The sequence below is a fragment of the Triturus cristatus genome, chromosome 7 (assembly GCF_964204655.1).
Source record: "Triturus cristatus chromosome 7, aTriCri1.1, whole genome shotgun sequence".
Lineage (NCBI taxonomy): Eukaryota > Metazoa > Chordata > Amphibia > Caudata > Salamandridae > Triturus > Triturus cristatus.
In genome coordinates, this window is record NC_140590.1 from 1,020,172,543 (window position 1) to 1,020,193,596 (window position 21,054).

The 21,054-nt window shown below is 45.4% G+C and overlaps 1 long non-coding RNA gene across 2 annotated transcripts in view; it reads left to right on the top strand.

Annotated features, from left to right (window-relative positions):
• The first annotated feature begins 331 nt into the window (after positions 1-331).
• The window catches only part of LOC146811032 (uncharacterized), a 233,128-nt gene continuing 212,405 nt past the window's right edge, over positions 332-21,054 (top strand). For both annotated transcript variants that reach the window (XR_014966672.1, XR_014966671.1), the window contains exon 1: positions 332-423. This is a non-coding gene — a long non-coding RNA (uncharacterized LOC146811032). The remainder of the gene's footprint in view (positions 424-21,054) is intronic.

Genomic DNA, 21,054 nt, shown 5'->3' on the forward strand with positions numbered 1-21,054 from the left:
ATTAATGGAAAATAATGATTGGCACAGGTCGAGGACCAGGACTGCTGCAGCTTTAGGAGTATTTGGAAAGTTTCATGGCAGGATTCAGTACCACAGGAAAACAATAATATTGATCTGTCATAGGTCCTGCACTATCTGCCACTTTTTATTTAGTTTCTGCAAACCCATGAAATGAGTATTACAAGGACTCTTTAATATCTCCTTGAATACACCTTGCAAATGGGGGGGGGGGGGTGCCTTTTAATCTGAGTATGCTGAACACGTTTTGGGAGCTGCAAACTGATATTTTGTGTTACTTCTGTTGCTACTAAAGTTTCTGTTTTGCATTTTGCAGACCTTTTTCCTGTTTTGCCTGGCACATGAAGCTCATAATAATAATAGCCTTATTTTGGAAGGACTGGGACGAAAAAGAGGGACGAGGAGGTAATGAACTTGTCCCTTAGTGGTAATCGTCATTGCTCTGCGTCCAAGTCTTCCTCGTCCCAAGGCTGTCCTGAGTTCGAGTCCTGTTTTAAGAAGTGTCACACAATCCTAGTTTTCCCTCCCTCCCCTACAATTTGTAGGATGCCTCAAGGCTTATAGATGACTTGTTAGAAACAGAAAGTGAATGGTGGGGGGGGTTGATCATTTTTTAGGGATAGAGTAACACTTAGACACTGGGTGTGATTTCCACATTTAGACCTATGTGTAAAGTTTGATGGAATATATAGTAGTGCCTGGAATGAGAAATACGTGGACACAGAATAATGACGATTAATGTTAAATGTTAAATGTTAAATGACCAGATTAGTTGTTGATGAGTAATGGATCCCTAAAGGCCTAACGAGAAATTCTATCTACAAGTTGTAACTCCTTTTTGGAACATTTTGTGAAATAAGTGAAAGTTTGTGGTAGGTGAAATCAATGATGATTAGGATCACTATATCTTGATCTCCCAGTTGCAGTCATGGCATTCTACCTCCCTTCGCTGAATTGACTCCCAGGCTGTCTACCAACCATGCTTGCTAGTTCTGCATTTTTAAATGTCTGTAAGTTTTGAACCACTGGTTGTGATAACACAGATTCAAGTGTTCTGATCTCAGGGTAACTTCAGGATGGAAGGGTCAGTACTTGCTCCTTGCTCATACACCAATTTTAATCTAGGCTTGGGTGGGTAAGCTCAGAATCTGGGGGAAACAGGGGTTCCCCAAGGTTCGCGTAGCAGCGCTCAGGGCACATGCTTGGAAGCTACAGCGAAATTAAGCGGTTCAAGAATGGTAGAACACTCAAGGAACAGTTTCTGCTTGTGTGGGTCAGCATATATGCATCTGGTTTATATCGCTCTCTACCATCTCTTTGGAGGCAACTTTAGAGGTCCTCCTGACCCTTTGAAGACAGCCCTTCTGGTCGCCTTAGGCTGGTTACATATTCCTTATGGAAAGCACTTTCAATGCGATAGATTGGAGCAACAACAGTATGAGCTGAGGCAACTCTCTAGGCTTGATCCAAGCATTGATGACTCGCGTAACATGCAGTCCTAATATAAAAATCAATGATAGTCTGTATGGGTAATGGGTGATGCAGATTTCCAAATTGCTGGAATAAGACTCCAGATTGCATTCCCAACTTGCAGAAGGCATTCAAAACCTTGCTATCTGTTAAGGGCTTGAATAATTCAAGTTTTTAGCTCACATGACAAGCTTCATAAAGGGAATCGTTATGAACCTTAACTCAAAGAGTAGAGGGCCTGAGATTGGCTTGAAACTCATATGCGTATTCTGGGTTCAGACTAGACAAAAACAACTCCATATAAGTGGTTTCCTCTGTGGCCATCGGCCAGATTATTTTTCGTCTTCCCATATATTTATGGGGATGCTGCCTAGGAGTGAAGAATGGTAGATCCCCCCAGACCATGGACAAAGAAGAAGAGGGAATGCTGGGCCCAGATATTATTCTATCGAGCACCAATTCACCATTTTGGTTCATACATCCCTAATTCACAGTGTCACCCTCTCTCTCTCTCTCTCTCTCTTTTTCTCTTTTTCTCTCTCTCTCTCTCTCTCTCTTTTTCTCTCTCTCCCTCCCTCTCTCACTCTCTCTTTTTCTTTCTCTCACACACACACAAATCTCACATATTTGGGGTTGGGGAAAGGGATCCCCTTTACAAGGAAGGTTGAATTCCAAATGTGGAGTGATTAGGCTTCACGTTTGTTGTGTATACAAGCTGCACTCCCTGAAATATTAAATCACTGCCACCAGACAGCATGTGAGCAATAAGCAGGTGAGGGGCAGGGGTGTGTCCCTTCATGAACAGTTGCAGGTGTACAGTTTAGGGCCCTCCTTTTCCAGGAGTAGCCTATGTCTCTGTATTGTATTGTATTGTAGCATTTATATAGTGCTTGCTACCCCTATGTTGGGTGCTTGGAGCACTTAAATGCTTGCCTACATGAGTAGCATGCTACACTATGTAGGGTGTGTGATTGGAAGGATGTTGTTTTTGTTTTGATCCTAAGTGGGAAATGTTTCCATTTTGTGAGTGTTGACCACCGAGGTGTGGTTATTGTGTTATGGGATGCAGCACGTAGCAGTGTGTTGGATGATGAAGTACAAAAGACAGACGTACAATTGTATGATAGATTTGAACAGCCCTGTACGTCCCTTTATGGTATTTCATATGATACAGTCTGCTTAGTTGGTTACTGCACTGAATGTTCCATTTTGAGATATTGTGTATAGTTGTGGTCCTGAGCTGGCATGGTTGGAGGGTTAGAAAAGTGGAGAGATCTGTTGGGATGAGAATTTTTATTATTACTCCATGTATGAAAGTCTTTGTGAGATTTGAAGAAACAATTAGATAGTACAGATATTTTGGACTTGAATGGACAACATTAAAGTCCTCCAAATTCTGCAGTAATGTGTGAAAGATCTCTTCAATTATTCCATGCCTGTTCATTTAGTCATGTTTGGTTTTTTGGCTGAACAGTGCAGGTGATAGACAACTCTCATAGCAGATATGTCTCATGGGAATTTAGAGGTATAAGTTACAATTTGTTGGATTTTAACCACTTCTTATTATGATTTTATTATTATTGTCGGCCATAACTGTTAAATGTGGAAGTACATAACTGTATAATGCTAAGGTGAAACACAGTCGACCCTTTTTTGCTTACCTGCATAATGGAACCAGTTTGTTGGTTGTGTTGTTTGCAGTTTGTGGGTTGCAGGTTGAGGATTGTGCTTGCGGATGCAAATGTTTTCTGTAGCAGAAAGCAGGAATTAATGTATAGGTGGTTTCACAGATTAGGAGTTACTTAGACGTGCAATAAAGAAATATGGGGCAACTGGTACAAAGTGAAGTTAAGCAGGCTTGTTTTTTTTGCTGAGCAACAGTATTACTTCTGCCTTCAGGTAGATGCTGGGGCACAGTCTGAATAGGAGAGCACACATCACGCTTGCTTCCAGACATGCTACTTAAAGGATTATGTGTTTTGGAATAGCAAGTCTTAATGTTGACAGAGAGTCACTTTATTTTTACAAGAAGCTCTTCTGATGTCTATATTTAGACAGTTGGTTGTATTCAATGGCAGTGGAATATACAACAGTGGAAGATGAATTGTGTCACGGCTACTGTAGGGGTAAAATTCCCCAGCCCGGTAAGCATATGTTACCGTGCTCCTCATTTTCTCGCTCTGACTAGGTTTGTTTGTCCTGGGCAGTAGACTCTGGTCACAAATCGCCAAGTTCTAGACATGGTTATGTGTTGCTCAACAAATGAATGTTAGACTCTGTGGGCAAAAGGAGTACACCCAAATCGGTGTGCTTTTTATCATGGGTGATTGCTGTCAGCAGGACCAGTTCATAACACCAATTAAGACTAGTGGCAGCTGTTAGATTTTCCTGGAGTATGAGCCTTTTGCGCTGCCCCTCAACAGGGAGACCAACATCTGAATGTCTCTGTGGAAACTTGTGTCATGTGCCAGAACTGGTCCAGTGATTTCCCCTGATGATTAGTTGTGCTTGGGTACATGGGCACTGGAGATGGGGTACCCTAAGTTTGGGACTTCCTAGCCCAAGCTAGTTCCAGCAGATAAGACTGTGGTCTGAGAGGCGCAACTCCTGAACAAAGAAGTGTTACTTAGCGTGTGACCCAAGTACAGACCAACACAAAAGAGATGGGTTCTCTGCCCAGCCTTTGTGTTCTGTGCCCTGGGTTGTTGGATAATTAAGAGCCAGGCAACTGGCATTTATTTGCCACACGGTTCTCTGGCTCCCCTCTATAAACAAGCACTGGCAAAATTAATAGACTTGATTTTAGCAAGCTTTTATGTTGGTTCGTTTTTAGGTCTGGCTCGACATCACAGCTGTTGCCAGACCTTATATTGTCAGGGTACTGGTCCTTCTTACCTAACCAGGAAATTAAAGAAATATTCCATAAGGACTTTGCACTCTTACTTTAAAAACGTATTTTAATTACCCTGTGAAGTTTGCTTATTTGGGTAGCAAAGCAATCGGGCTTATGGGACCAAATACCGGTGCAAATCAAAACTCTGTTAACAATTCTAGCCTTTAGGGATGCTCTAAAAGTCTAGGTTTTAATTCTCTAAGCTAGCATTAACCAGTGCCAGGAGACTTTTTAGAGTGTAAGTGCACTTTATAGAATCCCATAAAAAAAGTAAATATGATCATCAGAAAAAGAGTTTTAAGAAGCATTCCTGCAAGAGGAGTTTTGGCTCCTCCCACATTTGTTTACTCTGAATACAGCATTTGATTGGTCAGAAGTTGCGTGCTTCACTGAAAGAGAACATGCACTAATGTTATTTTTTGACAGGGTTTTCAAATGTCATGATCCTGGAGCAGTAAAAATTGAACATACCATTATTCTAGAGAGAAGCAGTTTACAAACGATGTCGACATGAGTACCATGACTTGCTCCAAGAGCACCTTAATTTGAGGGAGAATTATACTTTTCTCTTTAGACTAATCCTATTGGATTATGATGGGTGGGGATTTCCCCACCCAAAGCGAAGCAGAACTCATCAGTGTAGCTATATAAACACAAACACCTACACAACCACAAACTGAAACGTCATTAAAAGAAAGGCAAGTGAGAGAGAATTAGTCAGTTTTATTTCTTTCTAATGGGCAAACACGATCTTACTTTGTTATACGAGGTAGCAGCAAGAAAGACTAGTTTAACATGATTCTGCTCGAGGTTTGGTTGTTTAGTGATGTCACAAAAAAATTGTTTCTTCTTCATTTTGTTTACCCACAGTTTTGTGTGCTTGGATTAAAAGTGCAAGATTTAAAAACGTGTTTTAGGTCTGATCTAATAATATTATACACTGTAGAGAATCTGGGAATACTGAAATCCTATTTAATCTTTTGACAGTGACTAATTATTTCACTGGTGAAAGGGATGGATCATAACAATCTTGACACATATGTGCTATCACATTTATTCACAGACACAAAACTGGTAACACCCTTTGTTATATCAGCCCCCTAACAAGTCAGTATAGATAGCAGATCATTTGCCAAATACCTGGGTTTTAAACATGCAATGCAACGTGCAGTGACAGGTAACTGTGTAAAGTGCGCTATCACCATGCACATGAGATAGTGGTGAAAACATGACAAAAGACTTTCCACATACTAACAAAATTCATAGCTCTGAGGTGAACTATTATTATTAGTTAAACATTACTTTTTACTGCACTTTACTGCCAGCGTTTTGGAGCCTCTGGTTACTACGTTAACAGCAAAATATCAAGTCTCACAGTGCAATGTGATGTTTGTTAAACGTTCAGACTTAAAGTGAGACATTTGCCATGGGGAAACCTGACAGCTATGGAATGTCCACACAACAGCAGCACCATCTGTATAAATTGGGGCACAGAGTTCAGAAAAATAATGAAGAGCATGTTGAAAGCATCAAGTTTCAGTTGCTTTATAATGCAGAGCTACAAATGAACCTGGTGTAATTCAAAAATGTAAATATTTCATAAGGTACTCTGCTGTTGTCAGGGTTGACCATCCGTAAAATGTCATACTGTTCAGTAGGGAGTAAGAGAATGTCCCCAAATTGTGTCCAGGAATTTTCTTATTAAAACATTTGAATATAGCAACCGTACATTTTTAATTCATTAATAGTTTGTAAACCAGACAGAGTCCTGACAGAGTGAGTGTGAGAGATAATGAGATGTGAGAGAGGGTAATTAGGTGGGAGGCAATACACAGACTTTGTATGCTTCAAAATGTCTGACATAAGTCCACTGGACAAACTGACAATGGGAAGATACTACATACCATGAATTACTTCTTGTTTATATAAGTATGTGCTTTGTAACATTCAATGAAAAAAATAACATGTTTTCTAAACACTGGAAAAACACAGCGCTGTCTATTTGTGGATTTGCATCTAAAAAACACACCTATAAGCACTGATTTTCAAAGATTTGGGAAATACTGAGAAAACATCATTGAAAACCCACTCAAAAAATAAACACAGAAGACAGGACAGCTCAGCAATAGAGAAAGCAGTGTTGGGTCCCATCCAACCAGATCCTCATTCCTTCTACCTTGCATGGCGAAGGTGTGCATAACACACCCCACCTCCCATCGCAAAAGGTGAAAAATAGTAGCCTCAGTCAAAAAATACAAGTTCAAGCACTTCTCTAGCACTGTGAAGTGCAACTACTTCACCAACTAAGATCTGGGAGCTACAGATTACTCCCCGCCATTGCAAATGTGAAGAGACGTTCACAAAAGCAGCCAGAACGTCAACAGTCATATTCACATCCTGCTTACCTCTTACCCTTTAAACCGAAACACCTCGTCCCTCACCCACTTTAATTTATCACAATTTGAGCAGCCTTATCTTCACAGACACCAATCACCAAGCAATGGTAAATTCTAAAAGTACCATCTCTTCCACCTGTCCTGTTTTCTTATTTCTCACAGAGACTCACAGTGTCAGCTATGTGTGGCACTGTGCTTGCTTCTTTTCTTGAGGGGGGGGAGTATTTTTAAGGATAGTTTTTGGAAAGCAGGGAGAGGTTGGGCACCGCGTGGCAGGCCTACTCTCCCTCAAGAACACCCATCAGTGTGTATTCTGACAATGCAGAGGTTTCAATAATTCAGGGCTGTCAAGAGCAGTCGAGGACTTTGTCTGACCGGTTCTTACGTTTTGGGTTAGGAAGAGCAGATAGGGCATGTCTTGTAATGCAATGCTACAAAAGCTGTTGAACAATCTCCTGGGGATCTTGCCTGATTGATGGGATGCGTAAGTCACCCTCAGGGCTCTGGCACACTTACTTATAATATTATTGATTCATTTGGTTTGATTGTCCATAGGTGACTGAGTGGCGAATTTTCATTGGTGGCATGATGTTCCCCTAAGCTATCATTGGGGGAAATTTGGGACCAATTATTTTATTTAAATAATGGTTGCCTTTGTCAGAGCTGTCTGAGTTCATGACAGACAGTGGAGAAGAGGAGAAGGGCTATGAGGATACATGTACTCTTCTACTGAGCAGAAGTCGAAAGAGCCGGCCTTTGTGGTCTCCTACTTCTTCCTCTGATGGCCCTGCTCTTCTGAGGGCGGCTGAGGTGCAAGAGATGATTACGGCTGCAGTCTCTAAGGTACTTGTGTCAAAGTCTTAATGGCTAAACTAAAGGTTGGAAGGGGTCCAAGCCAGGCAGTTCAGGGTCTCTGGATGTTTCCTTACACTCTGAATCATATGCTCTCAATAATTCGTCATTGAGCAAGTACGTCCACGAGGGAAGAGCTGGCCGAGTTGTTGGAACATAGAGGCAATATGAGAGACCCTCAGTTAACTACCTCAGATGATGTGGAAGTTTTGTTTCCACAGTCTCACATACCATAATCTTTTACATTCCTATGCATCAGAAGAGTAAAGACTGTAATGAGCTAGAATGTTCCAACGTACCCAGATTTCTACTGAAACACAGGAAGAATCAGAGGTTTTATTTCTCAGAATTTGAGGGTGTATGTGATATTGGCAATGCTTAAGGGTGTACTTCAATTAATCCTGAAGACTGTTCATCAATGGACTAGCTGGTCAGGAAGGTGGGAAATGCTCTGAAGAGAGGTTTTTGTGCAAATACATTTTTCCTAAAAACTGGTAGCTACTCTGCCAATCCTGCACAATCCCTTGTAAAACACTTTGCGATTTAGTGATGGTAATTCAGGAGGGTGTTGACTCCCAACCTTCTTGTTCAAATGGAACAAGAAGTAAAGTTTTTAGCTGATGTTTATTCTGGTGTATTGAGGTCAACTTCTATGGCAGCAGGGTTGGCTGATTTGGCTAAAAGGAATCTCTGGATGAGAGACTGGAAAGCAGACACATCTGAGAAATTGGTCCAACTGAAGGTTTATTTTGATGGGAAGAAGTTGTTTGGAGACTAGATGGATGCTATGATTACCAAATCCTTTAAAGAGAGAAAGTACGCCTTGCCCTATAAAGGCAAATCTTCTGTTTTTTATAGATCTAAGGGGCAATATCCTAATAATTCTCCCAAGAAGGAGTTAAGGTCTTCATCTCATATGAAGAAATTTCATCCCAATTATTCTTGCTGGAAAACTAACTCTGCATACCAGATTGGGTGTCGTAAACAGAAGTCTTGGTAATTACCCTTTTTTGTTCAACCGATTAGCGGTGGGTAGAAGTAAGCAGAACTTTCTCCAGACTTGGGAAAGAGCTACTTTCGATCAGTTTTTCTTCAACATCATCAGGAGAGGATACCATATATACATCTTAGAAGGTCCTCCAGATTTCGCCCACCCATACTCCTGTTCCCAGAGATCCAGTTAAGCACAGAGCTCTGTAGGAAGGGATTCACATTTTATGTAATAAAAAGGCTAATGCATTGGTTCGTCAAGACGATAAGGGAAAAGAAACTCTTTCTATTCTTTTTCTGGTAATAATGTTCTCTGGGTCTTACAGACTGATATTTGACTTGAAAAGGGTAAATTCAGGAATTCAAGCAATACACTTTAAATTGTCGCACTTCAAAGCATAATTTCTATGATAAACGGTCAGGACTATATTATTACTATTTACCTTCAAGATGCTTAATTAAACATTCCAATCGATGAGACGCATCAAAGTTTTTTGCGGTTTGCAGTGAACAACCTCAATTTGCAGATTAGTGTCCTGCCCTTTGGACTAAAATCAGACCTAGTAGTCTTCACAAAAGTGCTAACACCTTTAGTGTCATTACTTCATCAGAAATGGATTTTCTTTCACCCTTACCCGGACAATATACTGGTCAACACCTCATAAATTGTTCCCATAAGGCAGCAGACAGAGACAGACCTTTCAGTCCTAAAATACCATGGACTTTTGATAAACTAGGAGAAGTTGCAGCTGGTTTGTTCTCAGGACCGACACTTCATTGCAAGTAGACAGGGATCTGCTAACTCTACCAGAGGAGAGGTCTGTCAAGATTCATTCTCACATTTTCAATTAGCTATTATATTCTGCACCAGCTATGGCTCTATTGTTACAGATTGAGGGTACCCTGGCAGAAACAATATTCTTGGTCCTTAGGCCAGAGTCCATATCCACAAGCGTAAGAGATATATCCTGAGCTGCTGAAACCCAGTATCTCAGGATCTTTCTCAGCAGATCCTGACGACCCAATTGGTGTGACAGGATTTGATGTGGTGGTTGGATTCTCAGAATATGTTGAAAGGGGGTTCCTCTGTCTCCTCCTTCTCTGGTTGTCATTAAGAAAGATGCCAGCCTAACTGGTTCGGGGGCGAACTAGGATCTCATCAGATTAAGGAGATTTGTTCCCTATTTCAGAGTCTCCGATCTTCCAGTTGGAAGGAGCTGGATTCCATGTGCCTGGCCCTGGTGGCTTTCTCTCAGTTCCTGACAGGAATTGTAGTTTTTTTTGTCAGAGCAGTCAACATGACTGCAAAGTCATTCGTCTACAAACCTGGGGGACAAGTTTGTTTGCTGCTTCCAAGACCACAGATCAGATTTTGGTTGTGCAGAAATAAGCGTGATTTCAGTTTCAACAGTCCGCAGTCAGGGGGTTTGCAACAATATTGTGAACAACCTCAACAGGGCCATTCCGGCCTCTGGCAAGTTTTGTCTGATAATCCATAAATGAGTGTAACCAGTTGTTGGCTCTTCTCAGTGCTCAGGTGGAGACGTTTTGTTCAAGAGGGAGAGAAGAGAGCCTGTGTGTTGAATCTCTGCATTGCCTGTGGCCTCAGGATTTTCTTTATGCCTTCTCTCCTTTTCACTTAATCCACAGGTTTTCAATCAGGATGAGGAGAGTAAAGTATTTTGTGATGTTGATAGCTCCAGCAGAGCCACAAATGTGTTAGTTTCCTCTCCATATATAGCTCCTTAATGAAAGTCTCTCAGGAACTCATATTCCCCACAGCTACTCCTTTGTTGTTTCCCAGTTTGTATCAGGAAACTCTGTCAAAACTCGGGCTAACAGCCTGGAGATTGATTAGGGTGTGAGTAAGGGTCTTTTGGACTACTTGGCTCCTACTCTCTAACATAGCATAACAGGTGTATTTGTAAAGCGCACAATTACCCGTAGGCGTCTTGGCGCTGAATAACAGATGTTTATTGTTACCCAACTCAATGGTACTCATTTTATCGACCTCAGATGGATGAAAGGCTGAGTGGACCCGCCAGGTTTTGAACCTGTGACCATGCGGTCGAACACAGGCCTCTGCAGTGGCTGCTTTAGTCCACTGAGCCACCAGACCCGGATAGGCATCTAGAAGGCCATCCACTTTGACATTTTATGCCAAGCATTAAGGTCTTTTCAGAAGTGGTCTTTCTTGAACCATTTTGATCCTCCAATCATGGATTTGTTTCATGTTCTCTCTTTCCTTTAAGGTGGGCTTCACGTGGGTCTTAGAGTGTCCACATTGAAGATTCAATGGGTAGCGATCAGAGCCTTCCGGACTTCCTGGGAAAACATTTCAGATAAGGTGGGTTTGGTTCAGCATTTGTTTAGGCATTTTAATAATATCCGCCTTATGACTGCTCACGTGCTTCCTGGTAGGGATCATTTGCTGCTTTTGGAGGCGCTGAAAGATCCACCTTACAGCCTCTAGAACTAGGAGATGTTTTCTTTATCTAGGACTTCGGATTCAATTTTTGTGAAATGTTGGTCCAGCCAGAAGGGAGGGGAAGTTTTTGATTTCCTCCTTAAGCAAATGGATCAGATCTTTAATCTCCTTGGCCTACAGAGCAGTGGACCAGCAGTCTCCTCTTGGGGTTTCAGGCAAGTTCACTGGAGGGATGTTGGCGACTCTAGCAGAATTTCAGAGGGCATCTATTGCAGAGATTCGGATAGCAGCCACAAGGGATACTCCTTGTACTTCTGTAAATCATTACAGGATTATGTAAGAGTTGGACCTAAAGGTTTTTGGTTCCAGAGTCCTTTGCGCTATGAAGTAAACAGACAATGGTTGTATGTGGTGGAAATGTAACATTAAAGTTGTTGTTTCTGCATGCAACCATAGTTGAGGAATTGCATTGGTACATCTCAAGTTGTGATGAATTCAAGTGAGGGGGTGACGAGGTGACAATGCGTCAATTATGTACTGGTAATTGCATTACTCTGAGTCCTACTTGATTTAGTTCATTACTTCCCTCCCTTCTGCGGTTTCCTTTCTAGGCCACCTAGTTTGTTGTTCTTGTATTTTGTACAACAAGGACATATTGATGGTGGGGGGAGGGTGCTTGCAAACTAATGACTGCATGAAAATTGGTGTCTGCAGAGGCCGGACTGCCTCAAGATATGATGAATTAAAGCTAGGGAGTAGAACACAGATTAATGCAATCACTGATAAGTAATTGAAGCATTATGGTGGGCTCATATGACCATGAGTAAAGGGCTTTGACTAAAGATATAAAACTTTAAAGACCATCATTGTTTCCGCATACAAAGTAGCTCTGTCAGAGAACAGTGTGGTGCATGCACAGAACTACACACAAAAAAACAGAACGTTCATAATTGGTCAAATGTAGGCCATGGATAAATATGAAGTGACGAAAGGGAATGAAGAACAGAGATGTCCATTTGTTCCGGAAAGCGATGATAACTTGTCAGCATGAAAAGAGAGCAACTTTCATCTGAGAGATGAAAGAGACGTTGCTCAACTTCACTTTATCATAGCGCTTAAATATTAACACAATACTACAAATATATACTACTTCCAATTATTCATCATGTAACAAAAAAATATGAAGGATATTAATAAGTTAAAGTAGCTGTTTGCCTTAAATCGCTGATAGGAGATAACCAACAAATATATATTCCAAATCTCACTGTCTCCTGCCATCTAACCACTAGACCAGGGCTACCACCAAGCCAGGGCCGTCATAGGTAATGCACATTTTAAATTTAAAACCCATTTATTGATGTGGCATTTTATTTCATTATTATTTGTGAGGGAGAGGATTAAATCTCTACCTAACCCCTCACTCAAATCGTAGGTAGCTTCAAAGGTACAATGTCACTTTATCACATAAACTTTAAGAAAGAAACAGAAAATAAACCACCATTTAAACTGAACACCCCAAGTGTGAAAACAATAGCAGGTATTTAAATGTATTATAAAAAAATCAAATGAAAAAGTACCCTTTGAACCTACCTTGTCACTGAAGCGAAAGGAACCGTTTTAGGAGTAAGTGAAGAACATGCACAGGATTTGCAGAGGAGCTCACTGTGAAGAGGACAAATGTTGAAACTGCGCCGCCCATGTGCTTGTGAGTAACCCTGGGCGTAGTTCGCGAAGTAGCACTACGCGAAGCTACGCAAAGTGCACTTCGCGCTACGCGTAGCACTTCGCGAACTGCATAGTACCCTGTTCGCACTGTGCAAGATGCCGTTTTCAATGATTGCACAGTGCGGACAAGCATCCGGCACTGTGCAATCATTGAAAACGGCATCTTGCACAGTGCGAGCTGTAGTTTTCTGCTGCTCGAGTAGATTTTTACTCAAGCAGATTTCTCAACGCGGACTGGTAGTTTCTCATCGCGAGCGGTCGCGAGCATACGCGAGCACTCGCAATGAGAAACCTGACCTCCTCGCGTTGAGAATCTCGCCGGGATGTTTATTTTCCACGCTCGCGATCGGCAACTTGATGTTGCTGATCGCGAACAAGGAAAAAGTCTCGCCGGGATGTCATTTTGCTTGCTCGCGGTCGCCAACTTGATGTTGAGGACCGCGAGCAAGCAAAAAATGACCGCTGCACTACGCAATGCTACGCTACGCATGTTTGCACTGTGCTACGTGCAATTCGCGTAGAGCGAAGTAGCGCAAACTTCGCAAACTACGTGAGTGAATGGCAATTAGACCAAATGATGAAGTTCACTGACCAAAAGCCCATCTAGATTTGAGAATGGTGTGTGCTTTTTAGGTCAAGCCTAGAGAAGCGCGCATGTGCTGCACTCGGAGAGGGCCCTTTTGGAATCACTCCAGAATTTCGCTAAACTCGTGCGTGTGGCTTTTTATTTTCCACACATTCTATTGGCCTTTGCGTGTGGCTTTCAAAAATTAAAGCACGCAATTGGCCAAAGGCGGATGCATGTCCCGCCTTTTCTCTAAACATCGACTCCCATGGCCTTTGGGTCTCGGGAGCGAGCAGCGGCGTGCCTGGATCAGGTTATTCTTTGAACAGAACGAGCCGTCATGCTTTTTTTTCAAATGCTTTCTTTTGTTGACTTTCGCTTTTGAGCTAACACACGTTTCCTGCTCATCAGACGCATTCCAAGGGTGCCTGTTCCCTGCACTTCCCCCTCCTGCGATGGCTTTACCGGTAACAAACACAGAGGCATTTGTATTTATTTGTTTATCAGACGAGTTCAGAGGGCAGGAAACGGGCACACAGTCCGCTACAGCTTCTTGCAAAAACCAAGTGTTTTCTGGCAAAAGGAAGGTAAATGTTTAAAACGCATGTGGTGTATGAACTACTCCTCAACGTTGCAGAGCGACCGGTGACACACAGTGGATGCACCGGGCGGAAGAGCAGGCACAACCTCCGGTTAATGGCAAGGCAAATGGTGAGCAACTTTTAATAGACAGTAAACAGCGCGTTAAATCAACAGGACGAGAACTTCACCCAACTGTGAAGCAGAACGTTACTCACTGCTCTTCTGCACTGAGTTTCTGCAAACACTGGGCAGGGGAGTCGTAGTAGCTGTGACAGTAGCACAGCCTTGACTGCAAACAAGGACATCTTAATTGCTGCGGCTCATGGCAACACCCAAGCATCTCCCTTCACCTCTCTTGTGAGGCTTGTGTGCCCGAGAACTTTCCTGGCAAATGTTCATTTCTCACAGCGCCCGTGCAACCAAACCAACAATGCTACCCGATTAAATGCAGCCAGAAAACATGCTCACATCGAAAACCTGGTAGCCATATGATTGCAATAAAAACAAGCATTTGCAATGCAATAGGTCTCACATTTATGCGAGTTTAAGCTATTGGCAGTGTAAATGACAACGCCTTTTATTTATGTTCAAAAACGAAAACAAAAATTAAAGGCATTGTTATTTGCAATGGGTTTTTTTTTGATAAACAAATTTTTATTTTTGCAAATAAACATACAAAGTTACATGGACAACCGTCCAAGCAAACTGGCATCAAAAGATATCGTCTACGACCACTGGCAAACAACAGCAAGAACTCCCGCCCGTTTCCCGACCACCTCACTCCCTCCACCCGCATTGACACCCCTAAATTATACCCCCTAGCCACTTCCCCCATACTCTGTGAAACTTCTTAGGACAGCCCCGCGATGAGTACAGCACGCGCTCCTGCGTTGCGCACCAATCCACCCCCCTCCTCCACGTAGCACATGTGGGTGGTTCAGACCGCTTCCACGCGGCCGCAATGTCCCGTTTTGCTACCACCAAAGCTGTAGTTAAGAAAAATTTCTCGTGACGGGAGCCATCCAGACCGTCCGTTATCCCCAGCAGGGCCATTCTGGGATCATGGGGGACCTCCCACCCCAGTGTCTCGGTTAGCTCAGCCTCAATCCCGCCCCAGTAGTTCTCCAGACGCGGGCATGTCCACACCATGTGGAAACAATCCGCCGGGTCGGCCCCACAACGGGCACAGGAAGCATCAGTAGAAAGACCCGCACGGTGGAGGCGCTCCGGGGTCAGATAGGCAGTGTGCAAATAGTAAAGCTGGATGAGCCGCAGCCTGGCCGAGGAGGTGATCGTCCTAGGTGCCATAAGGGCCTCCCTCCAATCGATCTCGTCCAGCGGCCCCACCCAAGCCTCCCAACGCGACTTCGTGTCCTCCCAGTCCATAGGGGTGTTATTGACCAGGGTCCGGTAAATACGGGAGATACCCCCCCTACCCAGAAACCCCATCATCACCTGCGCTTCTGGTGGGCTATGATCAGGGATCCGCGAGTCAAGAGGTATATGCGACCGAAGCGCATGGCGCAGCTGAAGATATCTGTAAAACTGTGTGGGGCACAGCGAGAAGCGAGCCTGAAGCTCCTGGAAGGAGCACATGTGACTCCCTTGCCACAGATCGCCTAAACAGGAGATCCCAAGGAGATCCCACGCCCGAAATCCCTCCAAGCCCGTGACCTCCCGCAGCCAAGTGCCCTGCCAGAGTGGTGTAACGCGGGTCAGTTTCCTCGACCATCGGGTATGACGTAGAGCAGCACGCCAAGCCAAGAAGGGGGCCCGCACAACATCCGGAAGCGACCGAGGTAGCGTCGCCCCGTAGAGCATATTTTGAATAGAGGGGAACCCCAGTATCTGCACCTCCAGCCTGTAGGCCGGGTCGCCCCACCCGCCCGAGAACCAGTCATGGACCACCAGGAGCCGAGTCGCAAGATAGTATAAATAAAGGTTGGTCATGCTCATACCTCCATCGTGCGATGGAATCCGGCACCGGCCCAGGGCAAGACGGGCCCTACCGCCACCCCATAGAAACTTGGTCGCCATACCATCCAAGTCCCGGAACCACAGACGGGAGAAAGAGCAGGGCGTGTTTTGCAGCATGTATAGGAATTTGGGAAGGATCATCATCTTGTAGAGAGCAATCCTCCCCAGTGGGTTCAGGGGGAGCGACTGCCATCGCGCCAGGTCCGATCTAGCTTTGTTAACCACGGGAGCCACGTTAAGGGCCCAACAGAGCTCTGGTAAAAGGGTGACCCAGATTCCTAGATACTTAAAAGAAAGCCTCCGGAGGGGAATATCGGACTGCCAATCGAAGCAATCCCTAGCCGGGTGTAGCGGAACCAAGACCGATTTCTTAGGGTTGAGGCGAAGACCCGACGCCTGACCAAACCGGCGAAGAATCCCACGCACAATAGGACCAGAGGTAGCCGGGTCTGAAAGGTAAAGGAGGACATCGTCCGCATACAGAGCTATTTTATCGGGGACCATGCCCGGCCAAGCCCACCCACGGAGAGCAAGGTCCGAGCGGACCAAAACCGCCAGAGGCTCCATTGCCAAGGCAAAGAGGAGGGACGAGAGCGGACAGCCCTGACGCGTCCCCCTCCCGATAGGAAACGGGCGGGATAGAGCCCCATTCACCAACACCCTAGCCCGTGGAGCCGCGTATAAGATCCGGACCATGGCGCGGAATTGAGGACCGAACTCCATCCTCTCCAATACCTCATCAAGGTAGACCCACCCCACTGAGTCAAAGGCTTTTTCGAAGTCGACCAACAACAGAGCTAGATATGGAGAGAGGCATGCTCGGTGGGCCATGGCGAGATGCAGGCGCCGCAGGCAGTGCCGCGTACCTCGGTTCGGCATGAACCCACATTGGTCCGGGTGGACCAGGGAGCTGAGGCATGGACGCAGCAGCTGTGCCAGGACGGTGGCGTATATTTTGACCTCAGTATTAATAAGAGATATCGGTCGGTAGTCCGAACAGGACTGCGACGGAGGCTGCGTCTTAGGGAGAACGACTATCGTAGCCGTGTCAGTCTCCGATGGGAATGAACCTGTCTCTAGCATCTCTGCATAGAGGTCCAAAAGCTGCGGAGCGAGAGTCTCACGAAAGTGGGCATAGTACTCCTGCGGGAAGCCGTCCGGGCCCGGGGTTTTCCCGGGGGCCAGATGGCTGATGGCATCATCGATTTCTTGTAAGGTAATGGGCGAGTCAAGGGACTCCCTAGTCTCACGCCCCAAGCATTGCAGCTCCGCACCACCCGCTCCCAACAACTCCCTAAGGGGGGTCCCGGGCTTCCGAGCGCGTTACAGCGTGGAGTAGTAGTCAGCAAAGGATTGAGCCACCGCCACGGAGGCCGTGTGAGTATCACCGGTAGGGCCCACAATAGCGGGGATAATCCTGCTCGACCGGGGGTACGTGGCCAGCCGGTGGAGAAGAGCACCGTTCTTGTCTCCCCATCCGTACACCCGCGCCACCGAGGAGCGCCATAAAGTTTTCGCCGCCTCCATGGAATGCAGGCGAATTTCATCCCGTAGAAAGGCCAAGCGTCGCGCCCGCCCGGCGTCTCCCAGAGTCTCTGGGTCGCGCTCGAGCTCCAGGGCCTGCGCTTCACATTCGGTAAGCCGCTGGAGCTGTTTCCGGCGCTGCTGCTGTACAAGACCCTTAGCCGCACCCCTAATAGTCGCCTTCCCAGCCTCCCAGAGGACGGCCGCGGAAGAGACCGATCCCACATTGTGGTGGTAATAATTGGAAATCTCAGTTCCCACCAACTTCCGGAAGTCCTTATCCTGTAGGAACCAAGCGTTCAGGCGCCACACAGGGCGGGCGGAAAAGGGAGGCGGGCCGAGGGCCAGAAACAGCGGAGAGTGGTCTGAGAGACCCCTAGGAAGAATGCGGGCATCCTGCACACCCGCGCATTCGGTGGAGGGGACAAAAATTAAATCAATCCGGGCGTGCGAATGGTGCGCTGCTGAGGTGTGGGTGTACTGGCGGGCCTGCGGGTGCCAGACCCTCCAGACATCACAGAGACCCTGGGCCTCAGCCCAGCCCGACAACAATTTCGAGCGGGTAGCCCTGGCAGTGGAGACCGGACCCGTCGCATCCATGCTGGGTGTATATACCGCGTTGAAATCCCCCCCCAAGACAAGTGCACCCGCCGGGAGTGCTGGAAGTAAGTTGGCAGTGTATGAAAGGACGGGCTGCAACAGGGACGGTGCCGCATACAAGGAGACAAAGGTCAGGGGACGCCCCTCAAGGGTGACACAAACCGCAACCGCCGTACCCTGGGAGTCAACGTGCACCTGGGCAAGAACGAAGGGAAAAGTCCGCCGAAGCAGGATAGCCACTCCCCGGGAACCCCTAACAAAGCCTGAGTGCCACACCCTATCGTACCCGTAACGAGCAAGAAAGGGACAATTGTTGCCCAGTTATTTGCAATGTTAATAGCTCAAACTCGCCTAAATGCGGGACATATTGCATTGCAAAAGCTTGTTCATTTGGGCTTTAGGTCTTAATTTAGAAGTAAAAAGTAGTAGTAGTAGTAAAGCTTTATTTCGATATAGAAACATATCATAAAAGCAAAACATGACAGCATAAAAACAATGGTCGAAACAAAGCAATTTACAATTCGTATTACCATTAAAAAACATTTCATATTTACACGAGATAATCTTAAAATTTATGAGAAATGAAAAAGGGACACTTTACTGTATCGTCAGTTGTTTAGCAGATCTTATGCGCCAAGCCCAGCCTAGGAATTTGGCCAAACAAATGGCAAAAAAGGGTCTTGTATCTGAGAGCAGTATTCTTATAGCTTCCAGATGTGAGCGAGTTCCCAGGCTCCTACAAAGAGGCTTCAACCACCTCCGTCTAGGGGCCATATAGACTCGACACTCAAATAGAAAGTGTGCGACAGATTCGATTTTTAGCTCGCAGAATGGGCAATAGGGTACAGTTTGCAGTGGTGGTTTCCAGGTAGAGGTAAACTGACATAAAGGTAAGACCCCAACCCTGAATTTAAAATATAATGCCCTATCATGTGAACTGTGAATCAAGTCCAAATATGGTTCTCTGGAGGGGATATCTTTAACCATCAAGAAGTTGGCAACAGATCTTGGGTGATTTGATTTACCAAGTCTCTCGTTATCCACCCAAGACCAGTAAGCCTTCTTCAGTTCTTGTTTAGGAGGTGCTGTTTTATTTTCCCACGCAGCTCCCAGACCAAGCTTGTATAATGCCCTCTTGACCTCTCTGAGCCAGGCGATCTTATGCCAGCCAGGTAAGGACAGTACATCTTTTAGGGCGTCTGCATAGCTGTGGAGTTCGGGGACGTTCCAAATTCTAGACCATAGTAGTAAGGGGCGTAATTTAGCTTGCTCGCAGATTGGACGAGTACCTGCGTCCAGCAAGAGGGGGATTGTGGGGGTGCTCTGGGGTAGCCTCATCAGATCTTTGTGAAATTTATTTTCTAGGTGGGCCAAAGTATCCACTCTCTGGGTACCCCAAAGTTCTGCGCCATACAGTGCTGCACTCACAACCCTACCCCTATAAATATCAAGAAGTGCCCCAATAGGTTTTATGGAGGAAGCACGCTGCTCTTTAAGTAAAGCACCAACAACCCTCTTATGGGTTAGAAACACTTTTTGGTGATGGGCCTTCCAGCTCATACTATCACAAAGACGTATGCCTAGATAGTCAAATTCTTTGACCCGTTCTAATGTGACAGAGTCTAGAGTGGGGGGTTTAACAGATTTCTTAGGGGGGTTGAGGACAAGAAATTTAGTCTTGCCAATATTTATGGCCAGTCCCTTGGTGTCACAGAAGGCCTTGAAGCTGGAAAGTAATAACTGTATGCCTGCAGGTGATTTCGAAATCAGGAGGGTGTCGTCCGCAAACAGGAGCGTCGGGATTTTCCTTCCAGCCAGGGATGGTGCATCTGCAGGATGTTGAAGAAGGTGCTCCACCACTCCATTGACGTAAAGCGAAAACAGAGTGGGGGCAAGCACACACCCCTGGCGGACGCCCCTGTCTACTGGAATACACGGGGTTTTTTCTCCCTGGGCACCCCATCTGATTTGGGCAAAGTTGTTTTCATGGAATTTTATCAGCAAGGCCAACAAATAGGGAGGTAGACCTAACTCGTCAAGGACCTTCCACAATAATGCTCTTGGAACCAGGTCGAAGGCTGTTTTTAAGTCTATGAAGACTAAGTATAAGCTGCCCCCTCCTAGCACCACTACCTTTCAATAGAGCATTAAAAGGCAGAATGTCTGCTCGACGGTGCCTGTCCCTGATCTAAAACCCGCTTGGAAATCAGACAATATCTGATTTTCATCCACCCACTCCAGAATCCTGCCCAATACCACTTTCCCCGCTACCTTTTGCGTCGAATCCAGCAAACTGATGGGGCGGTAATTGGCTGGGTCTTCCCTGCTACCCTTCTTGAAAATGGGGACTACTTCAGCGCCCCTCCAAGAGTCAGGGAAAGACCCCCCCAACATAACCTCATTAAGAAGAGCAGCAATTAATCTGCTCCAAAATGGGGGATTATTTTTTATCAAGTCGCCCGGGATCCCATCAGGTCCTGCCGCTTTGTTAGAAACAATACACCTGATTGCCTTCTCTACTTCCAAGGTGGTAAATAGGACTTCATTTGGTGGGAGATCTGTGGAACTGAGCCTTGGGAGCGGGTCTGGTTGCGGAGGCCCTGTCTGAGCCGAATACAATTTCGAAAAGTGGGCAAACCAGGCAACACCAGGGATATTACAAGTCAGTTGTTGATCAATGGGCTTGTCTCTTGATCTTAGCAAGTCCCAGAACCCCTTAGCATCTTTCCTTGTGCTCGCCTCCGTTAGGTCACGCCAAAAGTTGAAATCATATGTCCGCTTGGCCTCAGTCACAGTTTTCCTATAAAGTTTCCTTGCAGACCTGATGGTAGCTTGGTCTTTTCCTTTTACTGCAGCAACAAGATCACCCTTAGCAAGTCGACACTTGGCTGTGAACCACTTTTCACTTGTTCTCAGGGCCCCCTTTGAAGCAGTTCTGGAGCTGGGCTTGGGAATGGTGAACAGCCCACTTAGTGCCGTTACAGTCTCCGTAAATAACGATAAAAACATCTTGCTATCGCTATTCGTGCTATCA